The following is a 20,979-nucleotide window of genomic DNA, read 5'->3' on the forward strand; positions in this document are numbered from 1 at the left end:
TTGTATGCACTTTTACGAACACACACACACACACACACACACACACACACACACACACACACACACACACACACACACACACACACACACACACACACACACACACATTATCAAATCTTAAAGACACACTTCCTGATTGTGTCAGATTGTTTTTGAGTGCTCAATAGCTGCACCAAATCCCTAAAATGTCCTCCCACTGGTGTATTTTCAAACCTGGCCAGACTGTATTTCCCTGTTTGCAGTCTTTAAGCTAATTTATGCTAACAGCCTCCATTTTAATAATGAACAGACATGAGAGTGGTATCCATCATCTCATCTCACCCACTCACATCAGAAAATGTTAAAATATTTAGCGCATTTTAAACTTGCAGTGTGGGGATATTATTAAGGGCTGTAATTGCTTTAAATTATTTTCTTCCATGTAGTGTGAGCTGAAATAGAAAAACTGCACAAAGAATGTTTTACATGGTTTTGGCTGTAGGATCTTAGAATGTTGTTTGTTTGTTTGTTTGTTTGTTTGTTTGCCAAACACACACACACACACACTCTCTCTCTCTCTCTCTCTCTCTCTCTCTCTCTCTCTCTCTCTCTCTCTCTCTCTCTCTCTCTCTCTCTCTCTCTCTCTCTCTCTCTCTCTCAGAGAAACACAATAATGACCATGGAAGCATGATGTGCAGCCAGCTCACTCATTTCAGTTTGGCACAAGAATAGCACCATATAATTATCCATGAGTGATGTGAAATCAAACTCAAGGCCAGGCTTTGCAGGTGCAAAAGGAATGAAATGCTTACACTGCGTCATCAAAACAAACAAAAAAAGGTAAAGAAATATAAAAAGAAAACTGAAAAAAAAAAATCAATCCAGGCAAACTAACATCTGAACCTGTTCAATCAATTTCACTGCTGATCAATTTAGTCATTCAATCAAACTAATGAGAGCAAAGAGGAGAAATTAAACATGCAGTAATTACAGGAGTACATCACAACCTCCTGCTTACGCACCCCGGGCACAGGAAGTGACACGTGAGAGAGCAGGCACTCGTTAATTACTATTGACCCTCCGCTGCCGTCCCAACGGGTGTCAGCCTCAGTCGCTCTCGATGCTAAAATAATTAATGCTGTCTCCGTCATCCCCGGTCCCTGTAGCCATGGCAATGAGAAGATTTTTCCCCCCGGGTATCCCCCCGTGGTTGTCAAGCAGAAGTTAACCAATGAGGAGAGTCAGTGTGTGTGTGTGTGTGTGTGTGTGTGTGTGTGTGTGTGTGTGTGTGTGTGTGTGTGTTTGTGAATATACATTTCAGTGGTGAATGTTCTGAATGATTTAATGATTTAAGGTGGGTCTTTAAGCTGCAGTTGAAAGGGTTCAGTCAAGTTAAGATATATATATATATATATATATATATATATATATATATATATATATATTTTAAATGGTACATCCTGGGATCTTATCAACTTGAAATAACAAAATTTAAATTTAAGTTTAATTGATTAAAATCCTGGGACATTGAAAATCATCAATAGATTTGGTTTCCAAGACAACAGTTCAGATGTTATTTGCCAAAGAAAACAATGGAGTGCTACCTCACATCAACAGGCTGGTATTTATAAAATAGTGCTTATGTGTTAAATCTTTCATTAAGTTTAGATGTATTCTGTAAAAGTGATGATGATCATTAATATAGAGAGTTTTCATTTTCATTCATCCACAAAAGTGTGGTTCATTTGGTGCAACTCCGTGTCCGTGTTTATATATTACTAAATGCTTTTGCCTAATATATTTTGGAGGGAAAATAATTGTACCCCGCAACATGTCCTCCAACCTACTATATGACCACATAGCTCGTTTGGAAAGCTGTGAGCGGGAGGGGTATTCAGTTAGTTGCAATCTGCAACCACAACGCTGGATGCCACTAAATGCTGCATACTGTCTGGAGTCTGCACCAGATGTTAAGGCCAAGAGCTCCACAAAGCTGGAAACTGAGAAACAAAATCTATTGAATTGAAGGGATGTATGTAGGCTATTTAACATCTTTCTGGGTTTTTTTTATAAACTGAAGGTGTCTCAAACCTCAATAATTTAATTTCTATAACATCCACAAATGTGTTTGTGCACCGTAAGCACTTTAAGTGCCACTCAACACAATTAGGTTTAAAGCTGCTGAGTAGCTCTTTCCTTTCTAAGTGGCTGCAGTTACAGTGAAGGGCCTGAAGCAAATATTGTGTCTCTCTTGAATAACTGGCAGTTGTAATAATCAGTGTTACAGTAGAGATGACGAACAGAATCATCTATAGCAGAACCCTTTACTTAGCAAAGTCTGATCAACCTTTTCTCAACTTTCAATAAATCTGATTTAGTTACACAGAGTTTTACCCAGTGTTTTATCTCTGTGCATTCAGTAGAGTAGAGAGGGGTCCACAATGTGTGTAGCCTAGCTCAGCACAAGGATACAACTCTACAGGTTTGTTGCGGCACCCATTCCAAAACCCTGGGTGTAAATCTGCTGTTGTACCAGCCTCCCTTTCAGCCACAAGAGCATCAGTGAGGCGCCGAAGGTGTTGGATGGGGTTGAGATCAAGGCTCTGTGCAGTCCGGTGAAGTTCTTTCTCAACAAACCAAGATAACCAATTTCTTTATGGGTTCAAACTGATGTAGTTGAATTAATTACCCTTCACTGGAACTAAAGGGCGTAGTGCAAACAAAATAACCAACGCCATACTAAGTATGTGGACAGGATGTGTTACAGTCCTATATATTGATTTGGACAGAAAGGTTTTTGTGACAGTGACATTATCTTTACTTTCATGTGCAGTACTTGTTCTGCCTGTGATCATCTTGCACTGTTTCATTGATTTTTGTTTCTGTTCTCCACAGTAATCTCCTACGCTCTCCACATGTCTGTGTTGTCCTCTTCCTCTGCCGTCATATCTGGCAACTTCACTGGCCTTTAGGAAATCGCAATGAATAAGGGGGGAAAACAATATGTGACTTGAAATGCACTTGAAAAGGATTATGGAACACTTGACATTTGTATGTGTGTGTGTGTGTGTGTGTGTGTGTGTGTGTGTGTGTGTGTGTGTGTGTGTGTGTGTGTGTGTGTGTGTGTGTGTGTGTGTGTGTGCGCATGCCCATGTGGATCAGAGGGTGTCCTGGTGGTCCTCTGTTTCCTGTTGGACCCTCTAATCCTTTTAAATCAGCTTTGTTAATCCCACTTTCTTCTTCTCACAGCGGCTGTGGCTTCATGCAGGCACATACAAGCATTCCTACCACTGTGCATACATGCTGTATTTTCTGCCCACTTCAAAGCAACACTGGCATTTTTTTTTTTTTTTTTAAATACACTTGTTTGCTGACTTGCTGGGGTAAGATTTAAAGATCCATATATCCGTTTCCTCTGCATCCAGCACAGAGATGGGATCAGAAGCATTGAGTCCATCAACACCCTGAACAGCTCGAGAACAGATTTTTATAAAAGAAAGTTGAAAATGGAAAGTGGGTTGTGTTGCCGGATTTACCTTGAACGTGTCTTTAAAAATGCATAAGGTTTGTTGAATAAATTTACTCCTCTTAAATACTATTATTAATATATAATATATTAGTCAAACGGGTAAAGTTGCAACAGAACGAGAGATAAAAGGAAGGATAAGTGGATGTGAAATACAAAAGCGGCACAGCCACTCCCCTGCACTACCTCTGGGATTTCTTTTTTGTTTTGCAACTTTGCCCTTTTTCTCCTTCACCTAATCTCTCTCAAATATTCTCTCCAACTCTCACACCACCCCCCTTCCCAAAGATCTGTTTTTAGAGGCAGAGTCTTTGAACCCCGACAGTCTTTATAGTTCAATGGCTGTGAGGTGGCAGCTGCTAATGTCAATGCTAATGACTCTTCCCCAACCTGGTGAACGTTCAAAACACCTCTGCGCTGCCAGCTCACAGAGGCCAAGGTGCCAACAGTCCTGAATTCTCATTTTGGAGGAGTCAGATGGGGCGAAGGTCTTTTTGGGGGGGAGGGTGTTACCAAAATAGTTTTCTTCAAAATGAGGGGCTCTGTGAATGTATTCATAAAAAACAAAGATGAATGACACAAACAGCCCAGAGTTGCTTAGCTTTCGAGTTGTTGAGGAAATGTCGAGAGAGGCTGCATTCTTCAGCTAGCATGTCAACACCAAATTAGCATCTGGAAGCCCCAGGGACAGACAGACTGGGAAGCCCCCTGTTTTCCCGCTGTAGAAAACCTGAAGAGTGACATGAAGCTGCAGGGAGAAAGAAAGACAGACAGATCATAATGAGGACTGCTCTTATACAGAGTGTATGTAGCTGTGTCCTCTTTCAGGCTCCTCCTCCTCCAAAGGATGCAGCCTCTCCTGAAGAAGGCTGAAGGTCAGCTGAACCTTCACGTCCTCCCATATTCAACAGTCTATAGAGGATCCAACGCCATCGTCAGTTCATGTCAATTAGCCTTCTTGACATAATCAGCAATATGCTCACCACAGGCTGGGGTGCATTGCACAGAGCAGAGGTAGGTGTAGATTAGGTTTAAGTCACCAATGTGTTCCAGGCAGCAGGAAAGCACCATTGTTTACCATTCGTCACAAAGCTGGTAGCCCTGCTGACATTCAGCCATGGTATAGTTGTCCTTCAAAGATCCTGGTATGATGTTATGGTGGTTTTGTACTGTTTTGGGAACTCAGAGAATACAGAGAAGGAGCTGTTTGGTTGTCACAGGTCACATTCAGACTGTATTGTGCATTGAAAGGTCAATTGTAAACAAGGTCAAAGGTGAAGATGAGAAAACAATAAACTGATGCCAGCACAGATTTCTGATCATGTGTAGAGGGCTTCATGCTGCTGTCATGGCACAGGTAGGCTATACTAGCTACTAACAAGACACAACATATGCTGAATGCCTTGGATACCAAAAACAGAAGAAGGATGGATGCCTTACTGAACCCCCTCATCTACTACAGCATCATCTCTCTCTATTAGGTGGTTGTGCTGGCCTGGCATCCTTTTGCCTAGCCCTCTGTTTACTGAGCTCTGTGTTGGTTTCAGTTCATTTAGGTTAACAAACAAAGACAGACTTAGAAACTAAACTAAAATACTTCAGTGATGAGGGTTCTAATTTTTCTCAAAGGGACAACCTGTGACAGATTGGTACTATAAGATGAACAAATGACTCATGTCAGCCAAAGTCCATTGTCTCAAATCTACCACTCTGAACTGATGATACTGTCCTATTCAGCTCCAATTTAGTACCGCTGATATGGTTCTTTGACCATTAGTGAGACAGTTGAGCAAATACACTGTATTTGTGTAATTACTTGAGATGATCTTTTTGATATTGCAGCTACACTGTATAACTTAGTTGCAAACTCATGACATTGCTGCTAAAGGAGACTTTGTTAAATCCTCTCGTCGTCTCCTTTTGTCTGTAAACCTATTTTGTTTATTAGACTCTCAACAGTTTCATAATCCATGTCTCCTCACAACTAACAAACAGGTACAACACACATTTACCATTTACTTTTCATTGAAAGTGGTCATTATGTTTCCCTGTTTTCAGCTGACTCATTGATCTGCTGTGTGTATTTTTACTCTTTAAGATCCATGCAGTTTTCTATTAAAACGTTTTTCTTCCGTTTCAAATGCAGCTGTATAACTGGTGTCTAGTTGTTCCAGGTTTGTGAATTCAACTCAACCACCCTGTGCGGATTTCAGACTCAAATTTATCTTCAGTCAATTTATGCAGCGATTTAACCTAGTTTTCTATTCCCCTGTTAGCTCTACTGTTCTTCACAATTAGCATCCAACACTAACTGGCTCTTAGTTAGCAATTAGTGTCCTATCCAACAATAAAACACTTCAGTAATACCTCCCTCCCATCTGAAAAATACATAAACACATCAAAGTGATTCAATTAGATGCTCACAAAACACAACACATAGATTATAATATTAAACGAATGAGGATTCAATGAGAAGCTGAGCTCAGATGAGTTCATTAGAAACAATCCGGATTTGCAAAAAGATCTGCAGAGAAAGGGCACCGACTATGAAATGTAAGTATATTTGTACGATTTGAATAAATGGCACAATAGTTAAACAGTGCTTTAAAAAGAAACACAAAGACACAGTGCAGTATGTAAAACAGTAGACACGAACTGTAAACTTATCACCTCTAAAGAAATGCATTTTTACATTATTTGTGAAGTCTTGAGGTGCTGAATGCATTTCCTTCTTTAAATAAAATATTTGTGCTGCTGATCTTTTTATATTTTGAATCATAGAATTGGTAGCTAGCCACCTGTATTTTCTTCCCTGAGTTTGTGGATGCATTGCTACAATTCTTTACATTTTACCAAGAAGAATAATGTAAAACCATCAGCTGTAATGTGCATTGCATTGCTTGCATGCATCTACTAGTGCATGGGAGCATGCACGATGTAGACAACTCATAAAAACATTGCTTCATGTCACCAGCGTGACCACAGTGTGTCTTTATAAGGGCTGAACTTAGCAGGCCGGCTGGACCTGAACTAGTTGAACGAGGGATTACAGTTTCTGAATAAGGATTTGATCATGAATGACATTACATGGTTAGGAACTTAGAAAATGGTCAGACTAAAACAGCAATTTCACACAATGTTTTTCAGTTCAGATGAGAGTGGATGAATAGACATGTACACTGTTCATATAGCCCACAGGCCATGTGTTTTTCAGACAGCACTGGCTCTGGCTGGCTCATTAACAGCTCTCACCCAGCCAGAGAGACATCGAATTAACATGGAAGAGAAAGAGTTCTGTGTAATAACAGTGTTTGAAGCCAGGTTAACTAAAAGGATAATGTCAACAGATTCACAGCCTAGGGGCGAACAACCCAGTTCAAGAGCCACCATCTTTTTATCCTCCAGTGAAAAACTCAAGCACTGAAACAGTTGGCAGTTGCAAAGCAATTAGAGAAAGGATAAATCTTTACCTCGCAGGATGTGACACAGCGAAAAGGCTTCCTTTCACACACGCAATGAAGTGTTAAGCTCGATAAAATGACGGGAGACGGGAACTCCGGCTTGGTTATTATACTTAAGGCAGTCTAAGCAAATGATCAGTGTCAATGCTCTCAGCGGTTGCAGAGTACTGTACTGTATATGTGTTTGATGCAACTGACTGGGGTTCACATCCTGTATTAGAGGACTAGTTATTGCGTTATATAAAGTATTTAACCATCACAAACCATAACCATGTCATTTTAGGTTTCTCACCTTAATGAGACTTTCACGTCGGCTTCTTCGTCCCCATTCTGCCTCTTCTCGATCCCTCCTTTCAGCCACAATCCCACTTCCCCAAGTCCCTGCATCTCTATTAAGCGTTACTGCCATTCTCCGCCTGTCCACCAGATTTACCTCATCCTGGTCATCTGACGCCAGCATCCTCCTGCTCACCTGTGTCTCATTTCCTGACCACACTGTCAGTACACCAGCTCCTTCTGCCAGTAAGTTGCCAGACTATTTCAGTTACTTTGTACCTTGCCTTCGAGCTGAACCCTTATCTGTTCCTGAACCCTTATCTGTACCTGTCTGCCTTTAAGCTCATGTAACTTTAAATAAATCACTGAACTGTTGCTGCCTGCCTGGATTGTATGCATGTGGTTCCATTCCTTGTTGCTTTGTACTCACCTGCCTGACACAGGACATCAAATTCTAGATACACTATAAGAAATAGTTTGAGGGTTTTACTCCTTCATAACTTTAGATGAAAGATTCTGCCTTAACAAACTCAAAAATCAAATCAATCAATCAAAACGTATTGTTTTTATTATAGTTTCACTAACTCTAGGTCTTTTTCTGCATTGTTTACTTTCTGTTTTCCAGCAGTAACCAGGGTGACGGTGAACACTCGAAGCTCAACCCGAGGCAAACTCAGAGTAAGTTTCCATCATGCTTTTATCTAAACGTTGTGCATAAATGTGACAATCCGGGTAAGAAATGCTTTCATCTTGTTCTCAGTGCCTCGGCCTCATTATGTGTTTTCTGCAAAATTTGCGACAGTTTGTCAATTAATGTGACTGAAAGCAGAGAAGATAAAGTGAGTGTGCAGATGTTTATATATATTTTAATGAATTCAAATGAAAGAATATCTGCTTATTTGTTTCTTCATTTGCTTCCCTTCACATTTCCCAATTTGCATAAACACTAATTCACTTTATATATTATTGTAATTCTCATAATTTGTTGTTTTTACTTCATTGCACTGATTTGCTCAGTTTAATTAGTCTGATATTAAGGATGGTGCTGTGTGGAGTAAGAACTTTTAATTCAGGTATAAAGGTCAACCTTTGCCTTATGGGCTATAAGCTTGTTTTTAATAAAGAAAAACATATTTACCTACCAAAGCAAAAGTTACAGCATGTCAATTAGTGGCAGCTTGAAATGTCTTCAAATAAACATATTTTATATAATAATTATGATGCCTATAAAAAAAAGCAGTAACTTTGAAGTTACTGGTCCTGCAAAGCCAGTCGTGTTTTGCAAAAACAAGCTTATGATTATAAGCAGGCACTGCGTTTAGAAGTTCAATACTAATACAGCATATTAAAATTCTATCTTACTGGACAGTAGCTGCCATTTAGCATGCTCGAGCATATCACCCAACGCAGGAGTGTGACGCTTTCATGTGTTATTAATTGTGTTTTGACAACAACAAGGCACTGGGGAATAATCAGGCTTTAGTTACACAGACCATACTTAAATAAAATCATGTTTGGATAATATAAAATATTGTACCATCCTTACCATCACCAACATAAACATCCTGGTTAGAGGGCAGAGCAACAATTCTTCACAATGAGTAGGAATACAAAATTACATTTGGATGCTAAATCTTTAAAGTTTAAAAGTGTAAATGGAAGTGTTGTGACGGAGTGTTTTTGCATTGTGAAGTTGCTATAAGGATGTGAATGCTTGTGCAACCTCTGCAAACTGTTTTTATAAACGATGAGGTGGACAGCAAAGGTCTGAAAATAATGATCATCCTCTCAATATAGGCCACATTAGCATCACATTAACCTTTTAGAAGTGTGTGTATGTGTGTGTGAGCCAGGGTTAGAGGAGAAAAGGGTCACTCTCTCTCTCTCTCTTTCTCTCTCTCTCCTTTCTGTGTGTAATTCCCTTGAAGTGGAAGTCCTGTCCTACTTTTTCATCCGTCTATCTTCTAGCATTTATTTACCTCCTGGCAATAAGAAATATGTGACGCTAAAAGCACTCTTCTTCTTCTTTTTTAGTGTTCTTCTCTTTTCTTTCCTGCATTGATGCATGTTTTCCTTAAAAAGTATGATATAATTCTGAAGTTTGATATGACTCAATTTTAACCATTAACAAACAATATTGTCATGTTGGCATGAGAAGGGGGCTCATCCCCTGTGTGGACATTATTGTGTACATATTGCAACAACCACACAACCACCCTTTATATACCCTCGCAGTAACTAGTGGACTAAACTACTAGTGTGTGGGAGTTCATATATTTACATATAAACAGACAACATGGCTTAACAGATATTTACAGTTAATCAAATTCTGTTCACAAATAACAAAGCAAATACAGAACTAAAGGCAATCACCAGCTTCAGGAAAACTTACAGTATTTTATCAAAAACGAAACGAAAGTATGTCCCCCTCCACAGATGGTGGAACCAGGAAATATTAATACACATGAGAGCCTCTGCAGAACCTTTTGCCTCGGGACCAGAAAACAGGCGAATAACAAGGTGAGACAATAATATCACAAATGTGTTAGCAGCCTTGTATCAGCTCGTATGGAGCTTGTTAGTGTGCTTAGAATGTAACAGAAGGTAGCTGGTATGTTCCATGCTATGTTTAAAAAGCACTCTGTACACTGACAAATCCTCCCATGTTGCATAAGTGCAAACATTAATACAGACACAACATGAAATATATCATCATAACTTTGGAGAATCTTCATCACAGTGGTGAAGTAGGTTTAGGGGTTTTATTTTTTCCACTTTTTCCTTCTTCCCTTCCAGCTCGTATTTCAAAAGTGTAGTGTATTTTATACGTCAGATATGTTGTAGTTTCTCTCTTGCTGCTGTTTTGACTTTTTTTTAATGTTCTCTTTCTATAGCAGTTCTCAACATTAGAGGACCACCATGCTCCCCAGGCAACTTTGTAATGCGAGGGAACATAAAATGAAGGTAACAAAGTTTATTAGAACACATATGTGCTTTTTACTGCTACCTTCAAGCCAAAAGATGTTAAGTTTACTCTGGTTCTGATTCTGCTCGCTTATTCCTGCACAAGATGAATGCATCTTTCTAACCAATCTGGGTGTTGAAATTGAAAAATGTCTTCGTTTCAGCTCCTTCTTCCTTCTTCTTGCCTTTCTCCCTTTTAAATATCTAGAGAGTGATTATACCTCTCTATCAAACCCAGTCTCAGACATTCATGACACACACACACACACACACACACACACACACACACACACACACACACACACACACACACACACACACACACACACACACACAGTCAGCAGGGGAAGTCAGTGTATCTCTGATAGTGTGATGAACTGTCCTTGTGTGTCTGACAGCTTCCTTGCTGTCAGTAAATACAGGATTTATGGAGTACAGTAACTGGCCCGAGGCACTGCAGTACTGTATGTGTGTGTGTGTGTGTGTGTGTGTGTGTGTGTGTGTGTGTGTGTGTGTGTGTGTGTGTGTGTGTTACTTTCCTCAAACTCTGGCTGCCTATATTATGGACCGCTATGGACTGACTGGATTACAACCAGCTATGGATGATTGGAACGGAAAGGCAGAGTCGGACAGTTGAGGAAGCATTTAAAGGAAGATGCCGGCACAAATAAACTAACATGATGCTTAGTTTTTTTTCGTACCCAGAGTCACATGAGAAGACGGATATCAGTTTCAACGTGTTATTCTGTACAGTGAGGTCCAGGATGGGTTTAGCCAAGTGTCAGAAACACTTCATGAAACCGATCCACTATACATTTATTTGGCTCAACTGAAGCTTAAAATAACATCTACAACTCGACTAACTGGTGTTCGTATGGAACATTTTGATTATTCGAACACTTAGTTGTGTCAAAATCATAATTTTTGAGGAAACTGAGATTTTTTCCTAAAAATATTGTAGATTTGAAAAACCTTGCCAAAACTTTGCATTAATCCTCCTCACGTGACAACATTTTAACTTTTTTATGACTCAAATTCTCAATGTTTTAAGACGATGAAACACTGACTGGCTGTAGACATGTAACTTGAACTATATTTGCTATGTGTTTCCTTATCTGTTGTAATGTCAATGCAATTGTTCCAACATTGCAGAGCAGCAGTCATATAGCTTTTTTTGTGCTGTAAAAAAGATTAAAACATGTAAATGTGAAAGTAATGGAGTATCCATCAGGCCTGCACTGGTACATACTGGGGTGGTGGCATTTTAAAGGGCATTTTATGAAAGGGATAGAGGATTAAGATAAGAAACCTTTTATTGTCACATACTGCTGCAGTGAAATGCCATTTGGAGCAAGCCTGTCTAATTAAAAATAAAACCTATAAGTATAACACAGAAATATAAAATAGACAAATATGGATAAATAAATACTGTATATACACAACATAAAATAATAAAGTGAACAGTACTGGAAGCAAATGGAGCCAGTAGTGCAGCATGGTTGAAGAGTTTTTTCATAAAACAGATTAATGCGCTTGAGGAGGGAGGGGGTGGGGTAATAAATAAAGAGAGGAAAGAAAGGATGCAATGTAGATGCAGTCATTTTTTTGTTTTGTGTGTAAGCTTATGGATTTTACTTTGGTTAGTGTCTGAGTATTTGAGATATTGCTTATTCCAATATAAAATGATGTATTAGAAGTCTTTAAAACCTGAAAGACTTCACAATACATTTAGAAGTAGGCTACAGACTCGGTACAGACAAAGTCAACTAAAAAGCTTGAACTTTCTGGCACTTCTGCATTTCCTTAAATATACTGATGATCTCTCTTCATTATATGACATGTGTGTTGTCCCTGGTGCATGAGGGATGGCACATGTGTCCATCACCTGCATACACGCAGAAAAGCTAACTGCAAAGCTAAACTGCAGTGAGGTTCAATTGGCCCAATGTCATTTCTAAGCTCTATCCAAGAAGAATTTAAAGTGTGTGTGTGTGTGTCCATCTATTTTCCCTCCTCTCTCCTCCCTCCCAGTTTTAAGCCCAGTGCTGAGCCACTAATGGAGGACAAGCCTGTTAGAGCAACACGCCACGCTTTACTAGCAGCACACCAGGGATGCGTACGTGCACACACACACACACACACACACACACACACACACACACACACACACACACACACACACACACACACACGGAAAAACTCACACACAAAACAGACTGACTGAAAAGCACACACATGTATTCATCCAAGGAGATAACACACAAAAATGCACCAGAATCAGAGCACACACACACACGGATGAATACTCGGCAAAACAACAAGCATTCAGCTCCATTATGGGCAACTCACAAACACACACACACACACACACACACACACACACACACACACACACACACACACACACACACACACACACACACACACACCAGACACTAAACACAACCGCACGCATCCCAGTAGAGTATACCACCATAGCAACAGCCTGCAAACAGCTAATCTATTCAGTGATGCAGCAGTCGTCTCTCAGCGTGAGCACAGCCTCCAATTATACCTTCATTTGTTTGTCAGTTGTTTTGAAGTCAACATGAAAACCAGCAGAACGGCAGCTCTACGGTTTAGAAGGGCTTCAGACAGTTCTCAGACATCGTACTATGTGGCTTTATTCTTTGGAACAAAAAAAAAAATACTCAAATATTTTATCAGGAATACTGAAGGCGTCTACACACTGTCTGATAACAGTAATCTCGCAGCAGGTTCATCGCTTGTGCTACGTGGGTCGGATGATATCACAATGAGTGTCCGACTGTACGATCTCTGTTTTAAAGATGCACATGCCACATCGTGCTTTGCATGTGTCGTGAATTGGAGCTTTGGAAACTGAATTGAAATTGAATTCTTCTTCCATCTGCATCGCTCTCATGTTTTGAAATTGCAAAAAGAAAAAAGGAGCAGTCGTCGAGCTGTAGTGTCAGTCCGATTGTGAGAATTTGGTTCTAAATTTGTCATATTTTAGCCAAAACTCTACATTGTCCATCTGTGTACGTGTCCACTGAATTTCACAGATTTCACCGCCTCTCTCTCTCTCACAATTGTAATCTTTAATGGGATAGTCCAACATTGCAGAGCATCTCTTCCCAAACGTAAAACAAACACTATACAGATCAATCTTTGTATAAACCTTTTTTTTTCATCGCCCCTGACTAGCTTGGTAATTGGGTGTTTGCCTGATTATGGAAACTGTCTTGCAGTTTGAGCAATTTCACAATCAATCCTTGCACAGCCTCAACTGGCATCTAAAACTTGAGTCCAATTAAATATTTTCATAATTTTCTCGTTGGGGAAAATGAGAATTGGCAACTTTGGGTTACAGTTAGTGATTATATGATCAGTTAGAGTTTATATCATGACTGCGTTTAAAGTTATCTACAATATTCAATTTCCTCTACGTACAGCACAACCATCACCAGATAAAGATAGGTAGTTTGGATGATGTCTCCCTTCTGTCATATATAATATAGGCTGTTTTTGAAGGCAGGAACAAAAATGTATTAATTTATATCTTTCACAAACCTGACCAAAATTGAAATCTGCATTATGATACTTATGCATACTTGTGATGCAAATGACATGTTGAAAGAGAACAGAGATAGGACAGAGGACAGGAGGGATAAGGATGTAAGGAGGGAAGGGAGGAGGGTTTCAGAGACACAGCAGTGTGTTAACAGGAGCCAAGCATGGCAAATTGGACTGAATTTTCCGCCTGTGCGATTTCAATACACAAACGCAGGCGTATATAACCATGCTTAATAAGTGTCGGGCTAATGCTTTGTATAATCTCCTCTAAATTAATATGTTCGACACAATTGCCTGGTAATTAATTCCTGTCACAGCATATCCAAATGAGAAGATTTATTCGATTCTGTCAATCACAAAACCGTTGAGCCTGAGGCAGATGATTGCCCGGCGCGACACGGCTGCGTGAGGATGATGATGTGTGGTGGTATACGTCTGGTTTGTATAAACATCCATTTCCCGGGACCTTTCTTTAAAGAGTCATTGACGAGGGCCGGTCATCAAACGAAGGTCGTTGGGATGACGGGATGAAGGGTGAGGCAGCAGCCTTTTGTTTTACAGCTTCATAAAGAACATAGCGTCTCCACGGGCTCTTCAACCCTCCGACATCCACCCACCATTCAGTTTCAGAGCACTTCCTTTCCCACACATGCCTTTCTTCATATTCCCTTTTAGGTGAAACTGCAACTACGTTCCTACAATCCACACAAGGAATAGTGAGAGTATTATTTATTGTGTGTTTCTACAGTTGAAGTCATGAATGAGTTGTGCCCTCTGGCAGTACTAAGTGTTATCTAGCGAACACTGACTGGGGATGGATGGAGTTTACACACGCTGAGATTTTCACTTGTTTTTATATATTATGTGCATTTCCCAAAATCCTATTTGTTAACTTGCCTCTTTCACATATCTTCCTGGTATATCCTGCTTGTACAGTGGGTACATGATGACTATTGGCTGTGCAGTCTCATTTATTTAATGACACTATCTAAACTATCAGGAAGAGAACACTTTGCTTAAAGTAAATTACTTTTAAATATTGATTACATTTGTATCATGCGATAAAATCTGTGACATCCGATTGTTCTATGTAAACACTTTTTAGATAAAAGAGGTAATATCCCAGTATAAACACTGGTTGTCAGCCTGGGGGACAAGGCCGTGGCATTGTGCGACAAGGGTTCGCAAAGACACGAGCGATGATGGACAGGAACCAAACGACCATCGACAGACAGGTGAAATACAAGTTTCTGCAAATACACAAAGTCAAAAAGGTATTTTTACTTTTCAGCTATTTGCTCATGATGCTCGTTTGAAAACACAGACACACACCAACACACACAGGCCTGCAGGCGTGTGGTTTTTCTTTATTAAAAACCAGAAAGCGCAATTAGCTGCAGAATATGCTTAACCTTATATCGCTCCCTCAGCTCGAGGATATATTGCTTCTTCCTTTCATTATTAAAAATAGCACAGACATGAGAGGAGGAGGGGCGCAGACAGGAAATATCACAGCTACATGTTTAGCAAGAGGAGGTTGGGAATTGTGTTCTATTAAGTGGTAGGAAAGGCTGGTGTTACAGTGTGTGTGTGTGTGTGTTTTAAATGTGTGAATGGGAGACTGGATGCATATTTGTCTATATGCTGGGTGTGAGTATTTTGGGATGTTCTTGATGTCCAGTTGTGATTTGTTTTTCAGGGAAAGGTTTTCAGCCCTCATGAGGCGTCAATGACAGTAGAAGAAGTATTATAAGTTAAGTTAAAGTAGCGATACAACACTATAAAAATACCCCACTACAAGTAAAGGTCCTGCATTTAAATAAAAAGTACTCAATATGCAGTATGTATATATAATAATAATATCATAATTAATGTATTCATATGAAAGCGGTGCTTTAATGTTGTAACTTTGTTGGTCTTTTAACTACTTCTTATACTGTTGGGTACATTCATCTATAATAATATATATGTATCTGTAGAGTAAGTAGTAAATATAGTTGTAAAACAACACAAAGTGGAGTAAAAAGCACAATATTTGTACGTGTCTCTGAAATGTAAGAGTAGAAGTGTGAAGAAGCATATAATGGAAATACTCAGGTAAAGTAAAAAGTCAAGCTAAGTACATTTCCTACTGATCTATTGATGAGTCAGTGGTGTCTGTAAATGAGACAAAGTGTTTTACACACTGAGGTCTGGCCCCTGAATTAAACAAATATGTAAAGGTGAAAACAAAAGTTTGCCCTCGAAATCGAGACATTGTGAGAACGCATGGAGAAGGCACAGGGATGTAATTTACTATTATACCCAGCCCACTGAACACAATATTTCTCTTGTTTTCCATTACTGTTACTGCGCTCTATTCAGAGCTGTTCCTGTGCTGTTTCGAGGCCTTTGGTCTACCATGTTGCTCATGGTTCACAGCTTGCGGTTTCACCTCCGGTTCTCTTGAAGCAGACAGAAATGTTCTGCTACATCCTGCCGTCCAGCTCGGCGATCCCGCTGTGACTCGCGCAGCAGAACATGGTTTCTGTGTCGTTTCCTCTTGTCAGGGCCAGAGAGACGGTGGAAGCTTGTGTATTGGTTGGTGTGTTGTCCACCTTGACTCGAGGTTTCGTGCACTCTGCTCTGCAGGGAGAAGGACTTTATGTTTGTGATGTAGTTGTCTGGAAAGCAGGAGACAGCGCAAGCCTAAGGCCCGCCTCAGGGTCCCGCGCAGCCCCAGCTGCTCCGGTTTTTCTGTCTTAAAAACTTTGTATTAGACTCGCTCTGACTTGAACTATGATCTATATTTGTGTGCTATCCCAAGCCCACAGGAACAACGGCGGGTTGTACTGATGTCGACAGAAGGACCTGTTGTGTTTACTCATTCAGGGACAGAAAGTTGTTAAACTTGAACATTTTTAATTGGAAACCGAGGCAGAGATGCACATTATGAGTGTTGGGAGAAATATAAATAGGATTTGAGCATTAAGACTTTCTGTCCCAGTCTTAGCCGATTGTTGTTGTAGACAGTCTGCAGATAAAATCACACAGTCTGCTTAGTCGAAGGATGATAATTGTTGGCCTTCTCATTCAGATGCTGCCTGTTTTTCCCATTAAGATCATATAAAGCATGCTGTTCTTATATGTGGAGAAGAAGAGTTTTGTCCTCAATCGTTCAATATGTGTTTCTTTTTGATTGTCAAGACAAAAAAAAAGGGCATGTTGATGTGAATAGTTGTTTTGCGTGTGGGGTGATTAGGTTAGAAGGAAGATAGATGGAAATAATTAAAATAAAATGTGAGTAAATGAAACATTCACAAAGCCTGGGGCTCTGCGGTAGCCAGTGGAGCTGAAGAAGGCTCGAGGGTGTGCAGTTGTAAGTGTGGAAGATTAAAAAAACTGATTCTTCTTGCATGTGCACAGTGACTGCACCAGGCAGTGATCAGAAACCTGGATAAGAGTTTACATGCCGCACTTTCCCTGTTTGTTTCTGAAGAAGCGAGCCAGCATATTTCTCTAAGGAGGATACGGGCTTGTTTGAGTTTCTGAAGAAAGGATATAATGATAACATGTGCAAATACAAGTTATGAACTCTAAAAACTTTCCCAGGAAAATGTTATGGAACTATACATTTACACGGTATTATCTTTGTGTTGACTTTGTGTTTGTACAATTTTCACTTCACTGCTACAAGATCCTTGAATAGTAAAAACTAGAAATGTCATCCTAATTTCCCGTCTACCATCCTGAAAGTACCAGCCCTGATTCCTCTCCTTTCTCTCTCCATTCAGTTCGTCTCTGTGCCAAAACAACACAACACAATCATTTGATTACAACACTGAGTGTGTGTGTGTGTGTGTGCAGAGCTGCGCAGTGATGCCCATATTTGAAAAGGTCGTGTGGTAGACACACACACACACACACACACACACACAGCTTTTATGTTTAGTCTGAAAACATGAAATTACACTGGAGATCTATTTTAATGTGAAATTCCTTCTCCATCTTTTTATTCTCACGTTTCTTTTAATCCTCTTTGTGTCTTCATAATCATTTCTCTCAATCTTTATTTGCAACAACAGAGGAGACAAAGAAAGGAGAAGAAAAAAAGCAGGTAAAAAGAAAAGGAGTTGATGTGGAAGTGGTAATGGCGGTGGCAGAAGGACTAGGTGTAATGTAAGTGGTTGTGGTGGAGGAAGTACTGGTAGTGATTGACCTGGAATTATAGGAATAAAGCATGATAATGATTGTTTTGTACTTAAATGTTGAATCTCACAAAGATGTTGCATGTGAGTGTGTTAAGAGCCTCTTATAGGCACTCAGTAGTTGTATTGATCCATACTTCTCCAACCATCCACCCCCACAGACACATTTTCGCTATCTCCTTCCTGACTCCCTCCTTCCTCTCTTCCTTCCTCTGTTCCTCCAGTGGCAGACAGAGCTGTAAAAATCAATGCGGAAAATTTCCTGAAACAGCCGATCTAGAAGCCATCTGGCACTTGTTGTCCTCAGAGACCAGCAGTATGTCCCCCGGGGGTCGAGACACACGAAGAAGAAGCTGAGAGAGAGAGAGAGAGAGAGAGAGAGAGAGAGAGAGAGAGAGAGAGAGAGAGAGAGAGAGAGAGAGCGCACAACAACACAAAGCAAGTGTTAACTCAATAACATGCAAATGATCAGTGTGCTACACATCATGTGGCTGTTACATAAGAGTTAAGTTTAGTCGATAGGCAGATTAATATCACATATTTTACATGTAGCCAGCTCTGCCTCCTACGACTTATTCAGATTCAAATAAGTAAGAGTGGCATGGGCATTAAAAAAACAACTAACAAACTATAAAATGAACTATTCAAAAAGAAGTTGCTGTGTTCTTCCCCAGACATTTGAGCTGGAGCAGTTTTACTTTTTAATAGCCCCCCCCCCCCCCCCCCCCCCTCAGTAGATGCTAAAACAACGTGCCAAAATGCATCACTCTCCAGGTTTTTGTCAAAATTAGACCAGTGTTATTTTATGAGTGTCAAAATTTGACCTTTAATTATTGGGTCCTCATTAATCCAATTAATGTCATTTGTAAGATTACCTAGATGTATGCTGCGGATCATGTCAGTCACGCTAAAAGTGTCAGAGGAGGAAGTCGGTTTCAGGGGAAAAAAGTGTCATTGTGTGAACTGTACGAAGAACAAAAGAAGCAAGCAAGCATGAAACAAAAAGAAAACGTATTAAGGAATGAAAGCAAGAGAAAGGAAAGAGGAAGTGAAAACAATAAAGGGATGACAGAATCAAGAAGAGTAAAAGGAAAGCGGGAAAAAAGAAGGGATGCAAGACAAGAGGAAAGACAGATGTCAAGAGGTGAAGGAGAAAATAAGAAGGAGCAGACAAGAACAAAGTGTGTGTGTGACAGTGGGCAACAAAGAAACTCCAGGCCAAATCATCTTGTAAGAATTTACCAATACTGCTTTAATACAACTCGGCAGCCCATCAAACGTTTTGAGAGCCTGTTGGAAATAATGTCTGCCATCTGATCCTATAAAAGGGTTTACGGTGCTCTATAACAAACCAAACAGAGGAAACATCCTCTCCGTCTGTCTGTGTCTGTCCATCCTGTGGGTTCAGGTTCAGGCAGCCATGTAAGTACTGAACAGAAACTCAGTTAGCATATCTTAAGACTTACAGTAAACTAAAAACACAAAAACCAAATGTTCTAAAAAACACAAAACTGAGTGAGATTATTTCAAACGGTTCAATACAGAGAAGTAAAACTCCCACTGGCAGAAGATGAAAACTAGATTCTTAGGACTCAATTAGAAAAAGATTTTTATGCTGTGACAGTGATTTGAATACTACTTTAATACTATATAATAAGGGTGTAACAGTGTGTGTGTTTGCTCTGTGAATTAGTCTTATACATCTCAGGTCACATGATATAAAGTTCAAGTGGAAAGCTTTGGGTCAATTGTTTTCTATTAGCTAAACCATGTTATTTAGGATAGCCCCGGATCTATATTCATATAGTGAGTCATCATTATGGGGAACACAAAGGAGAACTCAAAGCTGAAGGAGCCTCTGATTTCACTTACAGGAAAGTGGTGGATCGTCATAAAAATGACATTTTTGAACTGAGGTTTTGTGCATATCTCAAAAAGAATTGTCAAAAAAGGTGCAATGGCATCACCCAAATGTGGCAGGCAACAACAGTCAGTGAGTTGTACCTTTCCTGTAGAAAACGAAAATAGGCTGCAGTCACTCTCACCACTGATGGATGAACGTCAGGGCCACAGAGCTTGAGTGAGTCTTCAATGAGTAAACACATAAACTGTAGAACTGTGTGTGAAAAACCTAAACTGGAGAGCTATTCACATGGCAGGTTAGAGTCTTTTGTAATAATGATGGAGCATGACTGATATATTCTTTTTTCTTATTCACCACGTGATTTCCTTGAGTGTGTGTCATCTGTGTTTCTGTGTCGTACCTATAACATACTACATTTGGAAGTTCTCTGGGGTTATTTTGTACTGTTACACCACTGCTATTTACAAATGATCATGTTTTGAGTAAGTAGTTATTTGTAAACTTCCTAATTTCAAACTAGCAGTAGCGTTCAGTTTTACTTCTCATGTCATTTCCTGCACTAGTTATAATTAGCAGAAGTGGAAAGTAACTAAGTACATTGACTACGTATACTGTATTACTTGAATTAGTTGTACTATAGGCTATAACACAAGTAGAGTATCTGAACTCTTCTTCCACCACGGATCATTAGTAGCCCACTGCTGTGTTAATTTATACAGTGAGTTCAAATTCAGAGGATATGTTTATAGTGTGCCATCAAAAAAAATGCTGATAAACGTGGATTCATGTGTAGCCTACTGCAAAAGAACAAAAGGAGGATAAACTCTTGTAAACTGAACAGGTGGGAGGATCGTGTTGAGTTCTTCCCTCCACTGCATCCCTGCTCTCCGCACAGACATCACCACATGGAAACCACATGGAGGAGACTCAGTGGTGAAGCCGTCACTCTTCAGAAAAACAACACAGCACCTTATCTCCAACAGCACTGCAGATGCTTTTGACGCTCAGCTTCTTCTTTCTGCACATTCTTACACATTTTTAACATATTTGTGTCGCTGTTTCCTCGAAGCAGCAGCAGCAGCAGCAGCAGCAGCGCTCGTGGTCTCTCTCCTCTCTGCCTGTGCAGCCTGTAGTGACTGACAGAGG

This window comes from Cottoperca gobio, chromosome 21, assembly GCF_900634415.1.
Source record: "Cottoperca gobio chromosome 21, fCotGob3.1, whole genome shotgun sequence".
NCBI lineage: Eukaryota > Metazoa > Chordata > Actinopteri > Perciformes > Bovichtidae > Cottoperca > Cottoperca gobio.